This window comes from Triturus cristatus, chromosome 2_2 (assembly GCF_964204655.1).
Source record: "Triturus cristatus chromosome 2_2, aTriCri1.1, whole genome shotgun sequence".
Lineage (NCBI taxonomy): Eukaryota > Metazoa > Chordata > Amphibia > Caudata > Salamandridae > Triturus > Triturus cristatus.
Genome location: NC_140582.1, coordinates 15009808 through 15030584, shown reverse-complemented (window position 1 = coordinate 15030584; position 20777 = coordinate 15009808). Strand labels below are relative to the sequence as shown.

At 43.2% G+C, this 20777-nt stretch overlaps 1 protein-coding gene across 1 annotated transcript in view; it reads right to left on the bottom strand.

Annotated features, from left to right (window-relative positions):
* The window catches only part of LOC146861754 (purpurin-like), a 218715-nt gene extending 201299 nt beyond the window's left edge, over positions 1 to 17416 (bottom strand). The window contains exon 1 of the mRNA XM_085640934.1: positions 17306 to 17416. The gene's annotated coding sequence lies outside the window, so the exon portion shown is untranslated. The remainder of the gene's footprint in view (positions 1 to 17305) is intronic.
* Positions 17417 to 20777: the final 3361 nt, after the last annotated feature.

The following is a 20777-nucleotide window of genomic DNA, read 5'->3' as shown; positions in this document are numbered from 1 at the left end:
CGGAAATACACAGGCAAAAAATTTTATAATAAGAAAATCAACAACAAAAAACAATAAATATAGCTCTAATAATAGTAAAACTCAGCAACAAAATATAGCTCCATCAAAAAGAAATGTTGCAGTAAGGGAAAACCAATCCCCAAAAGAAGAGACCACATCAATTATGCCACAGAAATCCCAGGACTTGAGTGAAGGAAACGAATCCATGGATCTAACATCGGCAGACGAAGTTAATGCCTGACAAATTATTTCAAATCAGGCATCTATTATCATCATCAAGAATCTTTATTTCGGCAATATTTCAGCCATAAAAGAGCACATTAAAAAATATGTACAATATAAAATACAGTGATAAGACAGAACTACAATTTCATGATCAAGTGTACACCGAAACTACTAGCCACTATTTGCAATTATAAAACTCCTTTTGGTCCAAATAGCATACAAATAATTCGAAAGTGCAAACACAATATGACCTGCAGTATCAGATTTAAATATCCTTAGTGCATCAGAACATTTCTTGAATCCTAAATTTCTGCAGATAGGTACTATCCATTTCTTCCTTAGTCTACTATAAAGAGGACAGAAAAATAAAATATGGCATTCATCCTCATTATTCATACCACAACCTGGACAATGGGTGTCCCTGGACAGGGACCATTTGCTAGTGAGGCATGCTAAAGGAAGAGAGCCAAACCTCCATTGCATGTAAAGCTTCCTGGCCATGACAGGAAAAATTACATCCAGATAGTCTTCGAATAAGTATGCAGATTTGATCTCTAAGAACGATTTTACCATGCTACCATTCTGTGAATTATGCAGCCAGACATTAGAGCATCGAGATCTATAAAGCTCAGTAAATAGATTCCCTGAAATCTCGCTGCAGGCTGAAGCTGGATTAAGCCACATGTCAATAAGGCCCATTTTCACAAGTTCATCTTTAATGTAGGAGAGCCAAGGAATATGCACTGCCTTGCCTATACTCAGAATTTCTTGTAATTCAATTCTGTACTGCAGGAGCTCGGGGGTCAACCATATCCTCCTCCAAAACCTAAGGGGTTTGATGGCTAGTTCCTCCTGATTAGGGAGTATGCCCAGATCGAGTCTCAGCGGTAAGAGAGGTGTACTTTGGGGGAGCGAGAGCAACTGCCTCAGAAAATTATTCTCTGCTTTGATCAATCCAGGTCTGACGGCATGCCCCCACAGTTCCCCACCGTACAGTGCTGCCGCTCTAGCCCTCGTTTTGTAGATTTCAAGGCCAGGGCTAATGGGTTTGTAAGTGGAGGCATTTGACATTTTTAATATTCCCCCCGCAATTTGGGTCAATTTGAGTTGTGATTTGACAAGATGGGGGACCCAGGAGAGATTTTCACTTAGTGTAACACCTAAGTATTGAAATGTATGAACTCTCTCTAGCGCAACCGAGTCTAATGTAGGGGGTGGTCTAGTGTGTGAGGAAGGGTTAAAAATCATGTATTTAGTCTTGTCTACATTTATCTGTAAACCATGTTCACAGCAGAAATTGTTGAAACCTTCCAATATGCGTTGGATCCCCATGGGTGACTTAGATAAAAGCAAGGTGTCGTCAGCAAACATTATAGCCGCGACTTTCTTGCCTGCCAACCTGGGTGCATCATTATTAGGCACTGCGTCCAGGTAAGATATCAACCCATTTACATATAAGCAGAACAAGGTAGGGGCCAGGACACAACCTTGCCTGACTCCCTTGCTCACCGTGAACCTAGCAGACAAAACCCCTCCTCTAGCGCACCTGACCTGAGCAAAGTTCTGGGTGTGTAGCCTCACCAATATCCCCAATAGGGAATTAGGAACTCCCAGATCTCGTAGAACAACCCAGAGTTTGCCCCTGGGGACAGTGTCAAACGCAGAGCGTAAATCGACAAACACCATATAGAGGCTGCCACCCTCTATTACCACAGTTTTCCAGTACAGCATAATTAATCGGAAAATCTGATCCATGGTGGATGTTTTGCTTCTAAAACCGGCCTGGTATGGCGAAAGGATTTCATTCTCATCGGTCCACTCCTGCAAACGATCTAATATAAGTCGTGCAAATATTTTTTGGGGGACGTCAATGAGGCTGATGGGCCTGTAGTTAGCGGGGAGCAGGGGCGAACCCTTTTTATATATTGGTATAATTTTCGCTCCCAGCCACGAGCCCGGAACCTCTGCACCATACAAAATGGAATTGTAAAGTGCGCATAAATACGGCGCCCATATCTTTGGCTGTTCTTTGAACATATCCCCTGGTAGCTTGTCGATACCTGGTGCTTTGCCCGTTGCTAGTTTTCCAAGGGCAATGGAAACATCCTCTACGGAAAATTCCAGAACCTCGGCATCCCCAGGAAAAGGTGGATAAAAAGACAGGAGATCTAGATCGGAAGTTGCTGCATATAAAGATTTGAAGTGGGATTCCCACACCCCCGCATCTAAATTAACTTCAATTGCGTTACGGGGTTTCGCACACCCTGAATTCACAATAGCCCAAAATCTTCTCAGTTCCTTATTGGCAAGTGCAGAGGCTAAGTTCTCCCATCTCTCCCAGTCCCAGTCTATTTTTGCCTGCTTTAGTACTCCTTTATAGGCAAGCCTGAGTGCACGAATCGTTAGCCTATCACTGCCAATTTTAATGGCGTTAATCAAATCAGATTTGGATCTCCTACATGTGGCATTGTACCATGAGGAAGTGGTAGTCCTGGGCTTCCTGTTAGAAGTGGTAGGGTTAAGAATACCTGTAAGAGTGTCAACCAAATCCTGGTGGAGTATAAGCAGGTTCGCCGAAGTGTCCGAGGACAACCCTTGGGCCCAGATATCACTTGCCATTTTGAGCAAGGGGAGGATGGATGTATATAAACTAGAGAGTGCGTCCCTCCTCTCACGCAAAATCGCCCACTTTACCCTCCTCCTGTTGTTAGTAATAACCAGGCCTGGGTCAGTAGTCGGTTCCATGTGGGCTTTCGCAGGTTTGGGCAGTTCCATTTTCAACAACAGTGCGTTGTGATCGCTGTCCGTTCTATTCAATACCTCCAGATCCACAATCCTTGACCACATCCTGGTCTGAACCATGATGTAGTCTAGATGGGATTCCTGATCTTTTTTATTGTAGGTATACTTGGAGGGAATATCTGAGGGCATCCGACCATTAACCGCCCTAACTGAATTATGGAGGGTTAGGGTCATAATCTGCATGGCCAATGGTGTCCAAGCCTTTGCATAAGTAGACCTACATTGAGGGATTCCCCAAAACTCGTCTTCATCCAATATTGACCCCTCATTCAGCCCTTGCAGAGGCTCGTAATGGCAGTTAAAGTCTCCTGCAATCACATAGTGAATGTCTCGATTTAAAGATTCAAGAAAAGATGATAGTTCCCCAATGGTGTTAGATTCCTTTGCCAAGGCAGTAGGTCGGGAATATACATTCACTAGAGCCAGTTTGTATAGATTGGGCCATATCAAAAGGACGCATAGGATGTCATCCGAGTTAGTCTGAATCAATTCCACCCTACAGCCCAGATGAACGCCGACCCACGTTGACAAACCACCGGAGGGACGGCCCTTGCCTCCCCATCGAGCTAAGATATTATAGGCCGCAAACCCCACTCTATGAACCTCCTCCCTGGCCCAAGTCTCCTGGAATAGGATCACATCAGCAGTGTCAACAAAAGTACCCCAAGCTGCGCAGGCTAGCTTATTTTTCAAACCCGCCACATTCCATGATATTAAATTCATGTACTGTGGGTAGCACGGGGGATGTGGTGAGGGGTCCAGTAGGCGGAGAGAGCCACACTGCTGGTATATTTCAGATGGCCGGGGAGCAGCAGTGCCAACAGTTTCTGGAATGACTGGTAATTGCTGGGGATCAGAGGTCAATGTGGAATTCTCAAGGGGGACACTACTAATGATCCGTACGGGGGTAGAGGGGCTCCCCTGGTTGCAAGGTGGCAAGATCCTTTCCCTTGTTAACTCAGTAGGCTCTGAGCCAGTAGAACTACCATCCAGTGAACCCAGTGCCACGTATTTATACCTGGCCAGTCAGTCAACCTGATCGAGGCAACTGAACCTGTTTGAGCAAAGGGGATAGGACCATTTTAAGTCGTAGGGGGCTTGCCTTGGTTGCCCACCACCTCCCCTATGCGAGTGCGGGATATAGGTCCAGCCAGTTTCTTCTGGCCTCAATTGTTCATTGGGGTAGAAGTAGGAGAGAGGGCGGACCCCAATTTTTGTGTCTGAGCGAAAAGTGTCCCAATTACTGATATAATCTGCTGTCCGTGCGTCCCGAAAATTAACTATGACGCAATCACCAGGTATATTCTTAGGGGTGCCCCCCACCCAACTTACCCTTCTGGCCATAATAATCTCGCATCTGGCATGCAGAGGCAAAGGCCTATGAGTGCTGAGCCAGTGTATTACCTTATTTTTCAGGTTGGGAAAATCTTCAGTGCTGGGGTCAATAATTTCAGGAACCCCAGTAAGAACAACCAGGTAAGGGCTTGCTTCCCAGGGCAGGTCTAGTCTCAGGGAGGACCTAGAAGCATCTCCCTGAATGTGCTTCCGTTCCAACCTCCCATTTGCACTATCTTTGACCGAAGGGGCCTTTCCTGTGATAATACAATCTGTGTGATGATCGTTGGGAGGCCTGGCTTGATGTTGCACTTGTGGGGGAATATGTAAACTAACAGGGGCTGGCTGAGGTATGACAGGAGGAATAATGGATGGCTGAGTGTCTCGACAGACAACAGAAGGGTCAAGCACTACCCCCCCATCCCTAGCAGTGGAACCACATTTACAAGAGCATGGGGGAGGTGATTTGTTATTAGCACCATTTACTAAACCCCTTATTTGATGTTCAAGCTTAGCGAGAAGAGTCACCATACCCTCCAGCCTTGATTCCAAAGGACCCAAAAGGGTACGCAGCAGTAAGTCAAGTTGTTGCGATGGTATTGCATCCCCAGGTGTCTGTGTCAAAGGGGTAGGAGAAGCAAGTGCCTGTGCAGGGGGATCCCCAGAGGACTTAGAAGAAATAAGGGCTAGGGGTGAAGAACAGCTTCCCAGGGTTTCTGTTTCTATGGCCGCTGTATTAGCCTCTGGAACTATGATGGTATGTTGTTTTATTTCATTAGCTCCCCCTAACTTGGTACTGACTTTTCTAGAAGATTTGGGCTTGGTCTTCGAGTTCAGCCCATCATTAATGACCCTTTTTTTACGCAGGATCGGACCTTGTCTGGACACTGGGGGGGATAAAATTCTCGAGTTTGTCATGAGATCGTTACCACTCGCGGAGTCACTGTCGGAGGTATCATCCACAAATTGGGTGAGAGGTAGCAAGGTATTGCTAGCACCAGTACCATTAGGGGTACGCGCAGTTGCAAGAGGGCCCAGAGAAGATCTCCTAGCTAGGGCCAAGTCCTGCGACACTCTGTGCTCCATGAGTACAATACCCTGATCAATCACCGAGTTAGCTCTTACTATAAAATGATCTAGAGTGCCTGTCAGATTACCCTTGGACACATGATTCCTACCCTCTTTGGCTGCCATTTCTCTGGTGCTATAAACACAGTAAAACAATCGTGGTAGTTAAGCGTCAATATATCCTGCAATGGACCGATGGAAAAATAAATGACCACGGTTGAAGATCAATACAATATGATGGGTTAAAATGAACACATACGGCTTAGTCCGCGGATGAAAGAGGAGGGGCCCGGTCCGGTCTCTCTCGGTCTCAAACGGGCTACAACGGGCCCGCCCTTGGCCCGGGCTTCGCCCGGACTGCGCCCCGCACGCGTCCTGCTCACGCGAGAGGTGGTAGAAGTTAAATAGGCAGGAGGAGGGGTCGGGAAGAGGAACCAGGTGCAGGGAATCAGCAGTTGAGAGAAGCACCCTGGTCCTCGCAGTCCCGTGGGAGAAAGAGTTTCACTTTAAAAGCCCCGTGCCTTTAAAAATATTGCAGCGTGCTGTCCTCGCCGGGATCCTTAAGGTAGGAGAGTTCTTGCCCATCCAAAGCGTGGTACTGTGTCCTGAGCCTACGAGCGGCTCCCGCGAAGCGGGGGCCGCGAGGCGTAATGTAGTGGCCGAGGGAGGAGTCGGGAAGAGGAACCAGGTGCAGGGAATCAGCAGTTGAGAGAAGCACCCTGGTCCTCGCAGTCCCGTGGGAGAAAGAGTTTCACTTTAAAAGCCCCGTGCCTTTAAAAATATTGCAGCGTGCTGTCCTCGCCGGGATCCTTAAGGTAGGAGAGTTCTTGCCCATCCAAAGCGTGGTACTGTGTCCTGAGCCTACGAGCGGCACCCGCGAAGCGGGGGCAGCGAGGCGTAATGTAGTGGCCGAGGGAGGAGTCGGGAAGAGGAACCAGGTGCAGGGAATCAGCAGTTGAGAGAAGCACCCTGGTCCTCGCAGTCCCGTGGGAGAAAGAGTTTCACTTTAAAAGCCCCGTGCCTTTAAAAATATTGCAGCGTGCTGTCCTCGCCGGGATCCTTAAGGTAGGAGAGTTCTTGCCTATCCAAAGCGTGGTACTGTGTCCTGAGCCTACGAGCGGCACCCCTATTATCAATATAAACTCATATGGTCTAACTAAAAGAGCAAGAAAAAGACTAAGGAAAGCCCACAATAAAACAAAAAATTAAAAAAAAATCCACAATCACTGACTTGCCAACTGGGCTCAGTACGAAAGAAATTTATCCAATCTTCAGACCCTTGGAATCTCGCTGGAGCGAAACTGTGGCTGGCCTAACTGGCCCGGCACCAATACGACCGACAGCCGAAGTGTTCCGCGACTGCACAAGGTCACAAGATATTGCAACATCTACTTCACAAGTGAGTGGAAAAGATCAGGCCCAAAGAGGAATTGATCAACAATGTGAAGAGCAAAATGTTGTTAAACGGAAAAGTGCCAATAATGTTGCCTTTTCAGAAAACATCTCAACTAACATCAAGCATACAGTATCCTCCGAACAAACAACAGTGGATGACACTTTGCTAAGTGATTGGGTTAGTCAAGACATGCAGCTGTCAACGGAGATCACTGGTAACATAAAAAAAGAAAAATTAAAGAACAATGAATTTTCAGATACAGCTATGAAATTAGAATTTTGTCCATGGTATACCTCAAGAGGTCCACATGAAATTCTGAATCGCGGTAATATTTTGAAACTGCTAAACGCAATTCCTGAGCTTAAAGATTTAACATCGAAGACTTAGATTCAGTTGAATTCAGACAAGATGACAACAATTTCAACAAAGAGATGACTCTTACAACTTGGCATCGAGAAGACATAATTAGAAAAATCTTAGCAAATAAAACTCAATTTGAGAAATGGGGTATAAAAATATGGAAAATCAGCGAAAGCCAATATCCTACCCTGCTGATCCTGACGTTATCAACTAACAGTCCAGTCTTAAGGGATCCTCCTATTAGTGCAAAATTAAGAGGACACTCAAGGTTTTTAAAGGGAGCCTCAGGGCCAATGACAAATTTAGATCTGTCAACCGGGATCAAGATTGCAAGCTGCAAACCAGGTACTTGTTTATGTGAAGAGGTAAAGAAAGATACAGCTCTCAGTGATGACTGGAGTTGGCTCCCCAAAATACTAACAAAAGGGAGAGCTGAAATGCACGAATGATGCTTAAAGAGCTCAAATAAAGACTTAAAACCCTTTAATATTTGCTCATGGAACACAAACGGTCTGAAAACCCTTATAGAGGATCCCGATACAGTAATCTTCTTTAGAGATTTTGATGTTTTAATGTTTCAGGAAACATGGAACATGGAAAAGGAACCCCTTATTGGCTATTATGAGTATTGGAACCTTGCATTCCGTAAGGCAGTCTTCGGTCGCCCAAGTGGAGGACTATCTATCTACGTTTCTTTGAGTTTGGAAGTCAAACATTATGAGATTGACTTTCAACTGGCATGGCTTTTGTGTATTAAATTAGCTCTCAAACAACCCATAATACTCCTAAACGTTTACCTAAATCCAAAAAACTCTGATAAGGCTTCTCAAGTCACTACTTTATGGGAAATAGTTAAAGTGCTGTATCATGACCACATAGACGTAATGATAATCATCTCAGGAGATTTTAATATGCATCTCCTTAATTGAAACTGCGTTAATAAACCAACTAAAGCACTGACACAGATGTGTCGTTCCCAGCTTAAAAAATATATCCTTGTGCTACTACAGGATGACTGTCAAATACCCACATTAAAAAAAACAGGCCATTTCTCAGTCATTGATTATTCCATCATTCCAATGGGGCTGATATGCTCCCTCCACAAGTATCAAGTAATACCCAGGATAGAAAGCGACCACAATCCACAATCAATCACCTTGGCTTTACCACTCGCTTATCTGCCTGAAGCAAGATCCATGAAAATTGTACCAACTGCCTTTAGCCTCAAAAGGCTAGTGTGGAACCCGAGAAATGAAAAGGAAATATTGGATTTCCTAGAACTCTCAATCGCTAAAGCACTAGTTGAGAAAAAAGAAGGGAAGTCCATGGTTGAAATTTGGCCTTGTTTGTGTGTTTCACTTTTGTATTGTTTCCCCCCCCTATAACATCAAAAGGCTCGATCATGATAACAAAAAAATCAGGTTGGTACACCAACCGGCTGCTTCGCCTAAAAAGAGAACTTAATAGAGCTATAAGGGCAACTTTCAGAAAACCGAATGGAGCATTAAAAACTTTGGAACTTCATAAATTAAAAAAGGGCAGAAAACAATATAAAAACGAAATATAGAAAGCCAAACAATCCTATTATGAGGGAATATGGACCAAACTACATTTCTCATGTAAAACTCAAAATCCACAATTATTCTGGGGCATAATATACAATCTTGAAAATGGTAGCAAAAGAGGGAATAGCGCTAATATCACCGAATCTTGCTGGGCTACTTTAATTTATAATCTTTATGGTGCACCCTTGGAGACACAGCTTGACACCAATACTGTTTGCCAGAAGACAAACATATCAAGCAGAGAAGAAGGTAGAAAATGTGGTAATGTGCAACATATTGGCCAAGCTGAGCCACAAGTTAAGGAGTTAGGGCCTATAGAGCAAGTCCAGCATATTATCCAAGCTGAGCCACAAGTTAGGGAGTTGTGGCCTACAGAGCAAGTTAAAAAGGCAATAACCAGGATCAGAGCGAATGGAGCGCCCGGCCCTAATGGAATTCCAAATTCGGTTTTTAAAGCAAATATTAAGCATTGTCCAGAGGTTTTAACGATTTTATTTAATGATGTTATTAAATCTGGATCAGTCCCTGAGTCATGGCAAGGAAGCATAATTCAGCCGATATACAAAAGTGGTCCACAAGACAACCCTGCAAATTATCGGCTAATCGCTCTAACAGACGTGGAGGCAAAAATCTTTGCGAGCTGCCTGCTTGAGGACTTGGAAGAATAGGCCACAAGAAAAGATCTAATTCCAGCTTTCCAAACCAGTTTTAGAAGGGACAAATCAACTAGCACGAACTTGACCTTACTGACTCTACTAGGCGATAGGGCAAAATTTAGAAAGCAAAAGTTATATATTTGTGTTGTCGATCTTAAAGCGGCTTTTGATTCTGTTCCCCGAAATCTACTTTGGGCCAAGCTTTTGGTATGGGGTATCCCAAACCAATTGCTTGATATGATTAAATTGTTATATACCAACACATGGGTTCAGATCAAAGTCGGAGATTGCAGAAGTACAACCTGCCGACTCGAAACCAAGACTGGTCTGAAACAAGGTTGTGTTCTGGCTCCATGCCTTTTTAATCTTTTTATGGCCGACCTACCAATACATTTTAAAGAAGTTAATGCTCACTCACCTACCTTCTTGGGTAAAGACATCAAATACTTACAATATGCTGATGACACTATATTGTTAAGCCATTCTGTCATAGGACTAGGAAGACTAGTTGAGTCTTTTAATCATTATATCACCATTAATGGTTTGCAAATGAATACCAAAAAGACAAAAATAATGATGATAGGTGGTACAAAAACAGATAAGAAAGAATGGAAGATCAACCGGTTACATATCGAAATCGTGAAATTTTATAAATACCTAGGAATAACATTCGACGATAATATGTCCTTTAAACAGCATTTCATTAACCTCAAAGCAAAGGCAACAGCTTTGTCCTTTGCTTTTAGAAAGCTGAGGGACAAGTTGTCATGTTCAAACCATGAACATTTATTAAAGGTCATGAAAGCAAGGCTGATACCATCTTTTGCTAATGGCTCAATGATTTTTCGTGGTAAAGACGTGAATATTCTTGATGACCTACAAATAAAAGTCTTCAAATCAGACTTTGGGATCCCTAGGTATATAGGACATGCTAATGGGATCTCTGGGGTTCCTTTTGACTGTTTCAGCCTTCATTCAATTGGGGTGGACGCTGCTCACATTCTGCGACAGATGTTTCATTTTTTTTTAGGTATTGGGGCAAGCTATGGAGGGGGAACGGGGTCAAGCAGTCTGGTCAAGCAGCAGTGAGGGTCCCCCGCTACGGGACACCTCAGTCTAGTTTATGTGCTCTGGCGTGTTGGCAATGTGCCCCGCCCACACCAAGAATGCCAGGAAACAAAGTCTGGTCAAATAGTAGTAAGCAACGTAGTCAGAAACTGCAGTCAGTAAGTTGCAGAGGAGCATGCATTGCTAGCATTCAAGCAAGAGTAAGACCCTGGAATCAGCAGCACATAGCTGCCGTGAATAATTTAGCATGAACCAGATCACTGCAAACGGGCTGACAAGACCTACATTTGTGGTTGGCAAGACGAGTGCCAAATCAAAAAAATCGGGCTTTATTGACTCAGAATATAAATCTAAATATATGCTCCAGAAGTGACCATCCTTCAGCTCAGAAAGTACCTTATTTGGAGATGATACTACATTCTGAGTTTGATAGATACCCACACTAGATGCTGGCATGTGGGCATGATGACAGGTATTCCAGCTGTCACTCTCAGAGGAGCCTATCTCACACACTACGTGCAGAGACTGCTTGACTACAAAGGGCTCTTTAGCTAAACTCCTTCAAAGCTCCTGTTTCCCCTCCCTGTCTCACAGACAACAGAAACAGGCCTGAGAACTGGAGATGTGTGGACACCTGAAGCAGGCATGAGAAGTGGAGAGGGGATCCATTACAATCAGTGGATGACCCTGGTGGCCCTTTAAGCATATAGCAAAACTGCAGTGTCCAGTATCCTTGAAACCGCAATGTTTTGCAGCATTATTTTTGTTTGGACTAACACAGCAAAGCATTTTAAATGGAGCTCTATGTTACTTCATTTGATGTAGCCTCTTACAAATTACCATGAAACAATGGTAGCACCAAAGAGATGCAGTCACAACATAAATATCTCCTTGAATGTATGCATAATCATTTGCAACATAACTCGGGCTAATAACAGCAGGCAGTCTTGAATAAACAGCTGTAGACCCCACCAGCTACAGATCCCCATCCACATCTAAACAGCCAACATGTTAGTTGGCATTAAACCCTACTTGGCAATTTAATGCCATGAGAAAAGCACTATGAAATAAGAAAAGTGAAAACATTATAATTTCTTGCTGCTCTATTGTAGTCTTTTTCTCAGCAAAAAATATATTTGAAAGATAATCTCTCTAAACCTATTCACCAACATGACAGAACCTAGAATACCAATATAAAATAGAGAGTTTTCAAAGTAGTAAGCACAACAATTGAGATTTGAAACAGTCATCAAATTAAGTCTTAGCGTGAGAGAAACCAGTACATGTTGGACCAATGTATATTTTGTTGCCAAGATAAGTTGGAAAAACAAGTGATTTTCCTATTGAAATCTCATTTGTAAAGTCATAATTTGAGGCAGAAAACTCAACAAGTGTGAGTTAACATACCCATTATCATTCGAAAGCGAAAGGATGTGCTAAGGTCTCCTTTAGATTAATCCACCTCCTCAATAGTAAGGTGAGGCTTGGCACCTGCCCTGGTACAGTTGCGAGATTATGGAGTTACAGACCTTCTCTAGCTCTTTCTGCTGGAGCTCATACTCCTTCTCTGCGAGCTGGTTGCTCTCCAGGCAGGAGATGGTCTGGTTACATTTGTCTACAATCTTCTTCGCTGATCTTGTCTTTACGTTTGTCATCCTCCACAGTTCTTTTTATGTTGAGGGCGTAGAATTCAACTGAGTTCTTGACAGCAGCCTTCTCTCTCTAGGCTTCATTATCGGCTCTGTATCTCTCTGCATCCTGTATCATTTTCTCGATCTCCTCTTTGCTCAGCTGGCCCTTGTCATTAGTCATGGTGATCTTGTTCTATTTGCCTGAACTCTTGTCCACAGCAGAGACATTCAGGGTGCTATTCTGCCACTCACCTATCTCACATCCATGAGCTAATCCTCCCTCTGAGTGACCTCTGACTTGTGTACAGATAATCAATTCTTTAGTTCAAGAGCTGCATCTTCCTATTATCGATTTAGTGCTTCTTGACACACTTTGTCAATGGGAAGTCGTTCCAAATTTCAGTTCAGGCGAAGGCCTACTGCTCTCCATCTTGGAAAGTGCTAGATGGATGAAGATGGCTGGTGAGAAAAGGGTGCATCTGCTACTGAGGAGCAGTGGAGGTGTAAACAATGTGACAGATAGATACAAAGAAAGAGTGGTTTGGCACAAAGAAAGCTCCAAAAACAACCAGAGTAAGCTTGGTGAGGTGGAGGGCACATCATCTCTCTGCACCTATTAACAGATTGAGATAATATGCAATTAGAATGGAGTTTTTGGAGAATGACTTGCTTCTTTCACATTGTCAGTATTACATCTGGGATGGAGATGACTAGAGGGTAGGCGGATAACGGGTTGCCAATTCTCTTTTTGGGGGTTTAGAGTCTCCTGTACTTTAATGGACTTTGAATGCATCTCCACAAGCCATTGGCCTCTTTAGCTCCGTAACCTTCCGCTATTGGCATGAGACATTTTCAGGCATATCATTGATCATCTCACCATTTTTTTCTTGTCTGTTTTTCTGTGTCCTCCAGTGAAATGAAAGAGAGGCTGTTTTTAGGTCAAAACCTAACAACATCTTGCGGACATTTGGAAATGTTCTCTGGGAATGCATTATGCCTATTGATTACCATTGGTTTTAAGGTTTGTAACTCACTTTTGCTTGGTTTCTTATTGCTGGCTTTATTTGCTTTAGGCTGTCTAGCTTGAGATTGTCCCTTTCCTCGCCCAAACTCTTTTTAGTGTATTCTTCCACCATTACACAATTTCTGTAAACATGCCTTTAAATCTTGTTCTTATCTTGTCACATTTGCTGTGCATTCAAAGACAGAGGTTAAATGTCAGTGTCTGTCTTCCAGGGATTTTGATGTTTACTTTTCTTTCTCTGACTTCAAAGTGGGAGGATTTATGTGACAATCATGCTGGCTACTCCTGGTATGCTGTACCATGTTAATTTTTTTCTAACACAAAACAAAATTTCAATATCTGTAAATGAACTGTGTAAATATTTAAAAATATGGCAAGCACGAAAGAAGCATATTTTCTGATAATTCAGAATGTGGTGGAAACAAATATTTTAATGCGAACAAATCATTACACTAGGTGATGACATTTCCACATGTTATCATTTGTGTAATGTATACTTTTATCACTAAAACTTATGTCAGTGCAGACGCAATGTTCATTCCAATTGAAGATGTGTTGTCTGTAATGTCAGTGCGCTATCACACCATGAATACTCCACCTTACCCAACTCCACTCTACTCTGCACCACTCCACACGGTGTCACTGCAATATACTCTGCACCACTCCACACTATGCCATTCCACTCCACACTGTGTCTCTGCACTCTACTCTGCACTACTCCACACTGTGCCACTTTACTCAACGCCTCTCTGCTCTAAACCACTGTACTCTATACCAGTGCACTCTACTCTACTCTGCTCAACAATACTCTACTCTGTACCACTGCACTCTACACCACTTCACTCCACCTCGAAATAATCTACTCTACGTCACTCTATTCCACTCTGCACTGCTATGATCTATGCCATTGCACTCTGCATCACTGCACTGCACGCCAATGTACTGTGCAGCCCTGCACCCCACCATATGCTACTCTGCAACTCTTGACTTGACTGCACTCTACGCCACTCTACATTACACCATTGCATTCAACGTCACTTTTCTCTGCACCAGTCTACACCACGACACTCTGCTACAATGCACTCTACACCACTCGGCTCTACTCTGCTCTGCGCCACTTTGCTCTGTGCACTCTGCTCTGTGCCATTGCACTCTACTCTGGACCACTCCATGCCACTTCGAACTCTATGCCAATGCACTCTGCTTAACTGCTCTCTGCACCACTATACTCTGCACACCACTATGCCCTGCTCACCACTCTACTGTATGCCACTCTAATCTACAGTGCACCACTCTACTCTGCCAGTATACTCTACCCCACTCTACTATGCACTCTGTGCCACTGCACCACTGCACTCATCTCTGCACCTCTTTACTGCACTCTACGCCACTCTACTCAGCATCACTCCACTCTGCATCACTCTAATTTATTCTGCATCTCTGCACACCACCCCACTGCACTCTACACCTCTGCACTCTACCCTGCATCCCTCCTCTGTACCCTGCACCTTTCCTCTCTACCCGCACTACTCCACAATGCACAATACCATTCCACATAATTAAGTCCATCACACACAATCTCACTTTACATATTTCTATGATAGTTAATACAATTTAATAACGATCAACATAATTCCGTAGCACACCATGCCACATATTTCCACTACACAACTTCACACCAAACCATCCAATTCCACAACACAATATTACACAACAAACAATTCAAAAACAGCCAATCTTTACCTCACACTTCCACCAACCCTGTCATCTCTCTCCCACACATCCACTTCCCCTTCCTTCACACTACCACTACCCCTCTTATCTTGCAATTCCCCTGCAACCCTCTCATCCCTCCCTCACACTCCCTGTCTCCTCTCTATACTGCCTGCTCCCACATACTACCTTCCTATACCTCCTCATTCTGTGCACTTTTCCACCTCTTCGGGTTCCCCTCCCACTCATCCCTCTCTCTCTCTCTCATACACTCTCTCACACCTCTCTCCCTACCTCTCTCATGTGGTTCACTTCAGGTCTTCGATCACAGTTTCTTTCCCATGCCTCTTCAAGATTTCCATCCCGCAAACCCACACGCTCCTTCTCTTCTTAGGTTGTCTTCTATTGCCTGCTCTCCCCTTCTTTCTTTCTTCTCACATACTCTTTCTGCTCCTCTGTCTGGAGTTCTTTGGCCGCTTCATACACAAATTACCTATCCCTCTCTATCTAGGCTTCTATCTTTTCTGTGCAGTGCATATCCCTATCTATTCACCATGCCACATAATTCCACTACCCAAAGGCACTACACATTACCCAATTCCAACACACACAATTCCACAACTAACAGTCCCAATTCAAACCACATAATTCCACAGCACACTGCATACATCAACTCCACTCCAAACAAAAAAACACATACATAAAAGACATTGTCACTTACAACGCCAATAGCTCTAACTGGCAAATGCAAGACCTATTGCATTGCAAATGCTTGTTTCTCACTGCCTCCTGTCCCCTCGTCCTGTTCTTCAAACCTCCTGCTGCTCTCTCTGCTCAGATCCTTCACACATTATGCTATGTGCTTGATATGCCTATTGTAGGTTTCGCTTTTTGGGGCCTATTTGCATTGATGTGAATGTGTGACGCCCTCTAGGTGAGTTTGAAATGGGTGGTTGTTTGACTCGACAGTGAATGAATGCATGAGTCTTTGAATGAGTAAGGGTCATGATTGAGTTAGTGTCTGCATGCTAAATGAGGGAATGCAAGAGTGCATTGGTGTCAGTCAGTGTTTGAGTCCTCCATGCTACTAGTTTTCTCCGTAGCAGATAGCTAAGTTATAGTAAGTATCAATTTTAACAATTTCTCCATTACTATTTTGTTTGTTATTTTTGAGCACTGTTTACATTTACGAATTAATTAGATTAGAATGCATTTATTTTTCACTTTTTATATATCATGTCATCTCTTCAACCTGTCCAGCACATTATATTACATGATGCGCAAATGTAGCACTAAGCCGGTGCATGAAAGCATGCATAAATAAAAATATGAGTAACTGAGAGATTTGAAAAAGGACAGTTGTGTACTAGAACGCTGATGTTATCGGTAACAATTTAATCAATTGATATTGATAACTCATGATAAAGGATACATTTGTAATTGAGGCACATATCAAAATAGTATATTTTCTCTTCATTTTTAAGTGCACTTTTCAAACTTCCTCAGCTTGTAGTAACGCATTACAATAAAACCCTGACACTCTACATTCCATCTGGGCATGGCAATGACAATTAATGTCATTGCAAGTATACAATGTATAGCCTTAGTAGCAAAGTACCTGCAATTATGCTGATACACTTGCCATGCATGGACTCTTATTTTCCTGGGGTGAAACAATAGAATGGCAGTAGCACCACATAGACATACTGGCATATGCGGATTGTCAGTAAGAATGAGTAAACATTTAGGGGACACACTTTTAGAATACTTTCAGACATGCTACATAATCTAACCTGCTGAGAAGACAAAGCTAAATAAAGCACATGCCTAATCCTTTAGGCTCAAATCCTTTTCAGCCTAAGCTTTTAAGTATGTAGAAGGTGATATAACCCTGATTCTTTTAACTGGAAATAGCAATTACAATGGTTTCATTTTGTGATTAATCAGATATCAGATTATCAAAATTAACCTTCTAATTAGACAGCCAATGACCATGTAGCATTTTTAATTTCTATATTATATTACTTCAGTTTTAAAACAAAACCTTCACTGCTAAGCTCCTCTATAACATACCATGAAGAATATAGCTACCATATTTTCCAAGAACTATGAACATATCGCTTATTATGATACGAGTACAAAGGTCGGCAATTCTATTTCTAATTTAAATCTTACAATACCCAATGTGTTTCCTTTCAGGATAATGTTAGACAGTATAAGACATTTACATTATACAGGGCTAGACATCTGCAATCCCAATACTGAGAAAAAAACAGGTACATTATAACAAATGCAACATAAGGCTAACCATGATAAAACAACTTCCTTAGGTGCTTCCTGTTTTGAAAAAGGTCAGTTTACAAACAAGTATTGTTTGACATAATTATAATACATTGCCGAAAGGAAACTGTAAAGCATTCTAGATACTCATAAACTGTTTAGTTCGCAATATATTGCCTTACCTGTCTGTCTGTAAATATACAATAGTCTTTAGAATGCTGCGTCTGACTTCGCTCTGAGTTCCCAGAAATTGTGCTCCCTTTAAATAATAATCCAGCAAGCAGTCTAATTGGTCGTATTAGTCCTTGCGGTAGTATAATACGCTTAACGATTCCATAATCCATTATATAAAACCGACCTGTAATCCGTTTACTGACGTGCGTGCTGACTGTAACGTAACGATACGTGGCTAACGTAACACGAGAAACCCTCTCTTTAGATCTGGAGCTCCTCGCTATTGGTGCAGTTCAACAATACCTTGCGTATTTCCTTCCCATGTTAGGACTGGTCACTCACACAATAGGGGACTGGACGATTTTAAAAGCAAAACAATAATCACTGTTTTATCTCCAAACATTCTGATGTACACCCTACAAACCCAGGGTATGGTAAATAAAGTGTTTGTACGCACTGGAATTTCGGCATTTTGTGTCTTGGTACAATACACTGCGCAAATGCGGTACAGGAAATGAAATCAACTTTAAATTAATTAATATGCTCATTAAGCTGATCAAAATACTAGAAAATCAACAACTGGTGCAGAGGGCTCGGTACTGTCCCAAGCACGAATATTACAATTTTGAAACAGAGATGCCATTCTTCAGACAAATAGAAGAGCTAAACTGGAGGGAGTAAATATTCAGATGCTGTCGGGCTTTACTCCACCTGTGCAGGTACAAAGTTACACTTGTGAGGCAGTAAAGCTAGAACTCCTGAAGAAAGAAATTAAAACATATGATGCACTTTTTGTCACGCTTCAGTCATATCAGAAGGAAAAAAATAGTACCATGTCCATTCACCACAGGAGGCATGGAAAAGGGCGAAGGATGGATAGTAGTACACAGGACTGGTGAAGTCCGGGGATGTCACAGGCCGGGGAGGGTTGATTTGAAATAAATGATGGTGAGGAATCCCCATTAGGTAGACTTGCGACAGAAAGTGAAGATTATGGAGGAGCTGGGTTGGGAACAGTGGCTGCACAGGAGATTGCCTCACAGAGATGACTCTGACGACTAGAGAGGCAATAAGCAGGAGATGGGTGGTCAGCATTGGTAAACGGAGGAGAGGGGTAAAAGCCAAGACTAGGAGGCAAACAAAGAGCAGGGGTCTTGAATCAGTCAGTCAGTCAAAAGTACTTTATTCGGCAGCCAAGAGTCATAAAAGCATACAATATTATAGAAATACACATTCCATCAAAATACATTATAATAAAATCATCCCGCATTACAATTATTCATGTTAAAAAACCTTTAAAAGCTATATCATATAAAGTGCAACTGTACTAGAATAGTAAACCAATTCCGTAGGTAATATCACATTTAAAAATGCAAGGTATTAGTTAAGAAAACATATTTGAACCAGCTAGTAACACATGATTTCTATTGCAACAATAGTCTAGTCCTATATCTAATGGCCCGACTAAAAAGCTTGCGACCCCAAAACAAACCATAGGTGAGGCCAGCATTTGTAGATAGAGCAGGGCTGGCCTCACTTGGGCAAACTGACAATAACTAAGTAAAAGAAGAATGTGCTGCCTGCGCAAAGAATCATAATAAGCACAGAAGAACATTAGGTGCAAGGTATCCTGTTCCGAGAAGTTATCACAGGGGCAGGGTTTTAGTGATTCCGGTTTTGAGTATCCTCTCGGAGATGCCAGCAGCCAGGGAACCATATTTAAACGAAATGTTGTCAAAACAAAACGATGGTATGGTTTGTTGACATAAGATAAATATGGTTGCAGCTGCGGACCTAAACTCAATGTAACAGACCTTCTCTCCGAGGGTTTGGCTAACTCAATCTCCTCCCTGAGGCATTTCCACCTATCCATAAACTGCCGTTTAAAATCTATAATTGCGGTCTTGCCCAAGGGGCTTCGGGGTCAAAAACAATTCTGGACAACTAAGACATCTTGTCCCTTCCTTTATGCATTTCAGCCAGGGGATGTGTAGAGCTCCCTCTAGCGCAATGCAATCCAAGATTGAGTTGGTTTAAATTTGGGGAAGGTTGAGCCCAGATTCTGAGCCAACGTAGCAACGGGGCAACTGCAATCTGGTCCGAAATATACCCCACCCCCAATTCTTCATGCAGACTGTAGACGGGAGTAGCAACAGGGACCCCAAGGAGTTTGCGCATAAAATTATTCTCCATCACTTGTATACCCTTCACGTCCTTGTAGCCCCAAATATCACATCCGTACATAACTATGGGAATGCATTTTGCGTTATAAACCTTGTGAGAAGTTGGCCTGGCATATGCTGGTCACTAGTTATAGTGGCCACCTTGCACCAGTCCAAGTCAACTCTTATGGTAGATAGGTTTAAGACAACCTTTTAAAGAAAGCTATCCTAGTGGTAGCTGTGGAGAGCAGCCTTCAGGCTAAGTCTCAGAGGAATGTAAAGCAGCTTGTTTTACCTTATAATCTCTTGAATTACCAAATGAAAGGACACCACACCGGTATATATATCAAATATATATGTATTTATTACTAGACACACTCTACTAATCTCTTTATGAGATTTGAAACCAGGTACACATTCAAATGTAAACGTTTCACAATAAATTAAGCACAAATATGGCTGGAGCCCTAGGGGCGTACCAGACCATATACTAAAAAAGTGGTATAAGGATGTCGACTTGCAAAATAACAAGGCCTAGGGCCTGGGGAATCGCTGGGGCTTCACTACTGCAGTGTTAGCAGGTAAGTAGCAGGCCCACGGGAGATGCGTGCAGTGAACACAGCCGCGGGTTTCCTATTGGTTATAATGGTGCAAGTCGCTGTTAGATTTTTACAGTTCTAGGGTACTTCGAGGAAGACTACAAGCAAGCCACTTACAAGGTAAGTACTTCGAGGGCCAACACACACTTGGGCACCAGAGTGCACGAGTTACCTCACCCAGGGAAGCCGGGTGCATAGGTGTCTTTTGGTGTCGGGTCGCGTCGCTGTTTTCTATGGAGACCAAAGAAGACTTGCTGCTTGCGTCGACTGAAGAAGTGTACGGTGGAATCTGAAGGTGGATTCAAGATGGAGGAGACCTGAAAATTGAGGGGACAGTGTTCAAAGTCACTTGCCAGTGACCGGTGGCCAGCAAGATGGATGACCACAGATGTCGCGTAGATTCAGGTCGTCAATGGTGTTTTGACTCTTTGCTCATGAGGTCCAGGAGACATCGACGATGACCAGCAGCTAGATTCGGAGTGTCCCACGATGTCTGCAGCTGATGGCGGTGTCGGCAACCGGATTGGTGCCAACAAGCCTTGGCAACAGCAAGTCTCGTGTAGACTGAAGAAAGTCGATGGTGCAGACCAGCAAGGTCTGATGGACTCACCCAGCAAGGGTAAGTGAGGGCAGGCCTGGAGCAACCAGGAGAGCCCTTTGAGTCATCGAGAAAGTCTTCGGGGGACCCACTAGCTAACAGGCAAGTGATCACAAAGAGG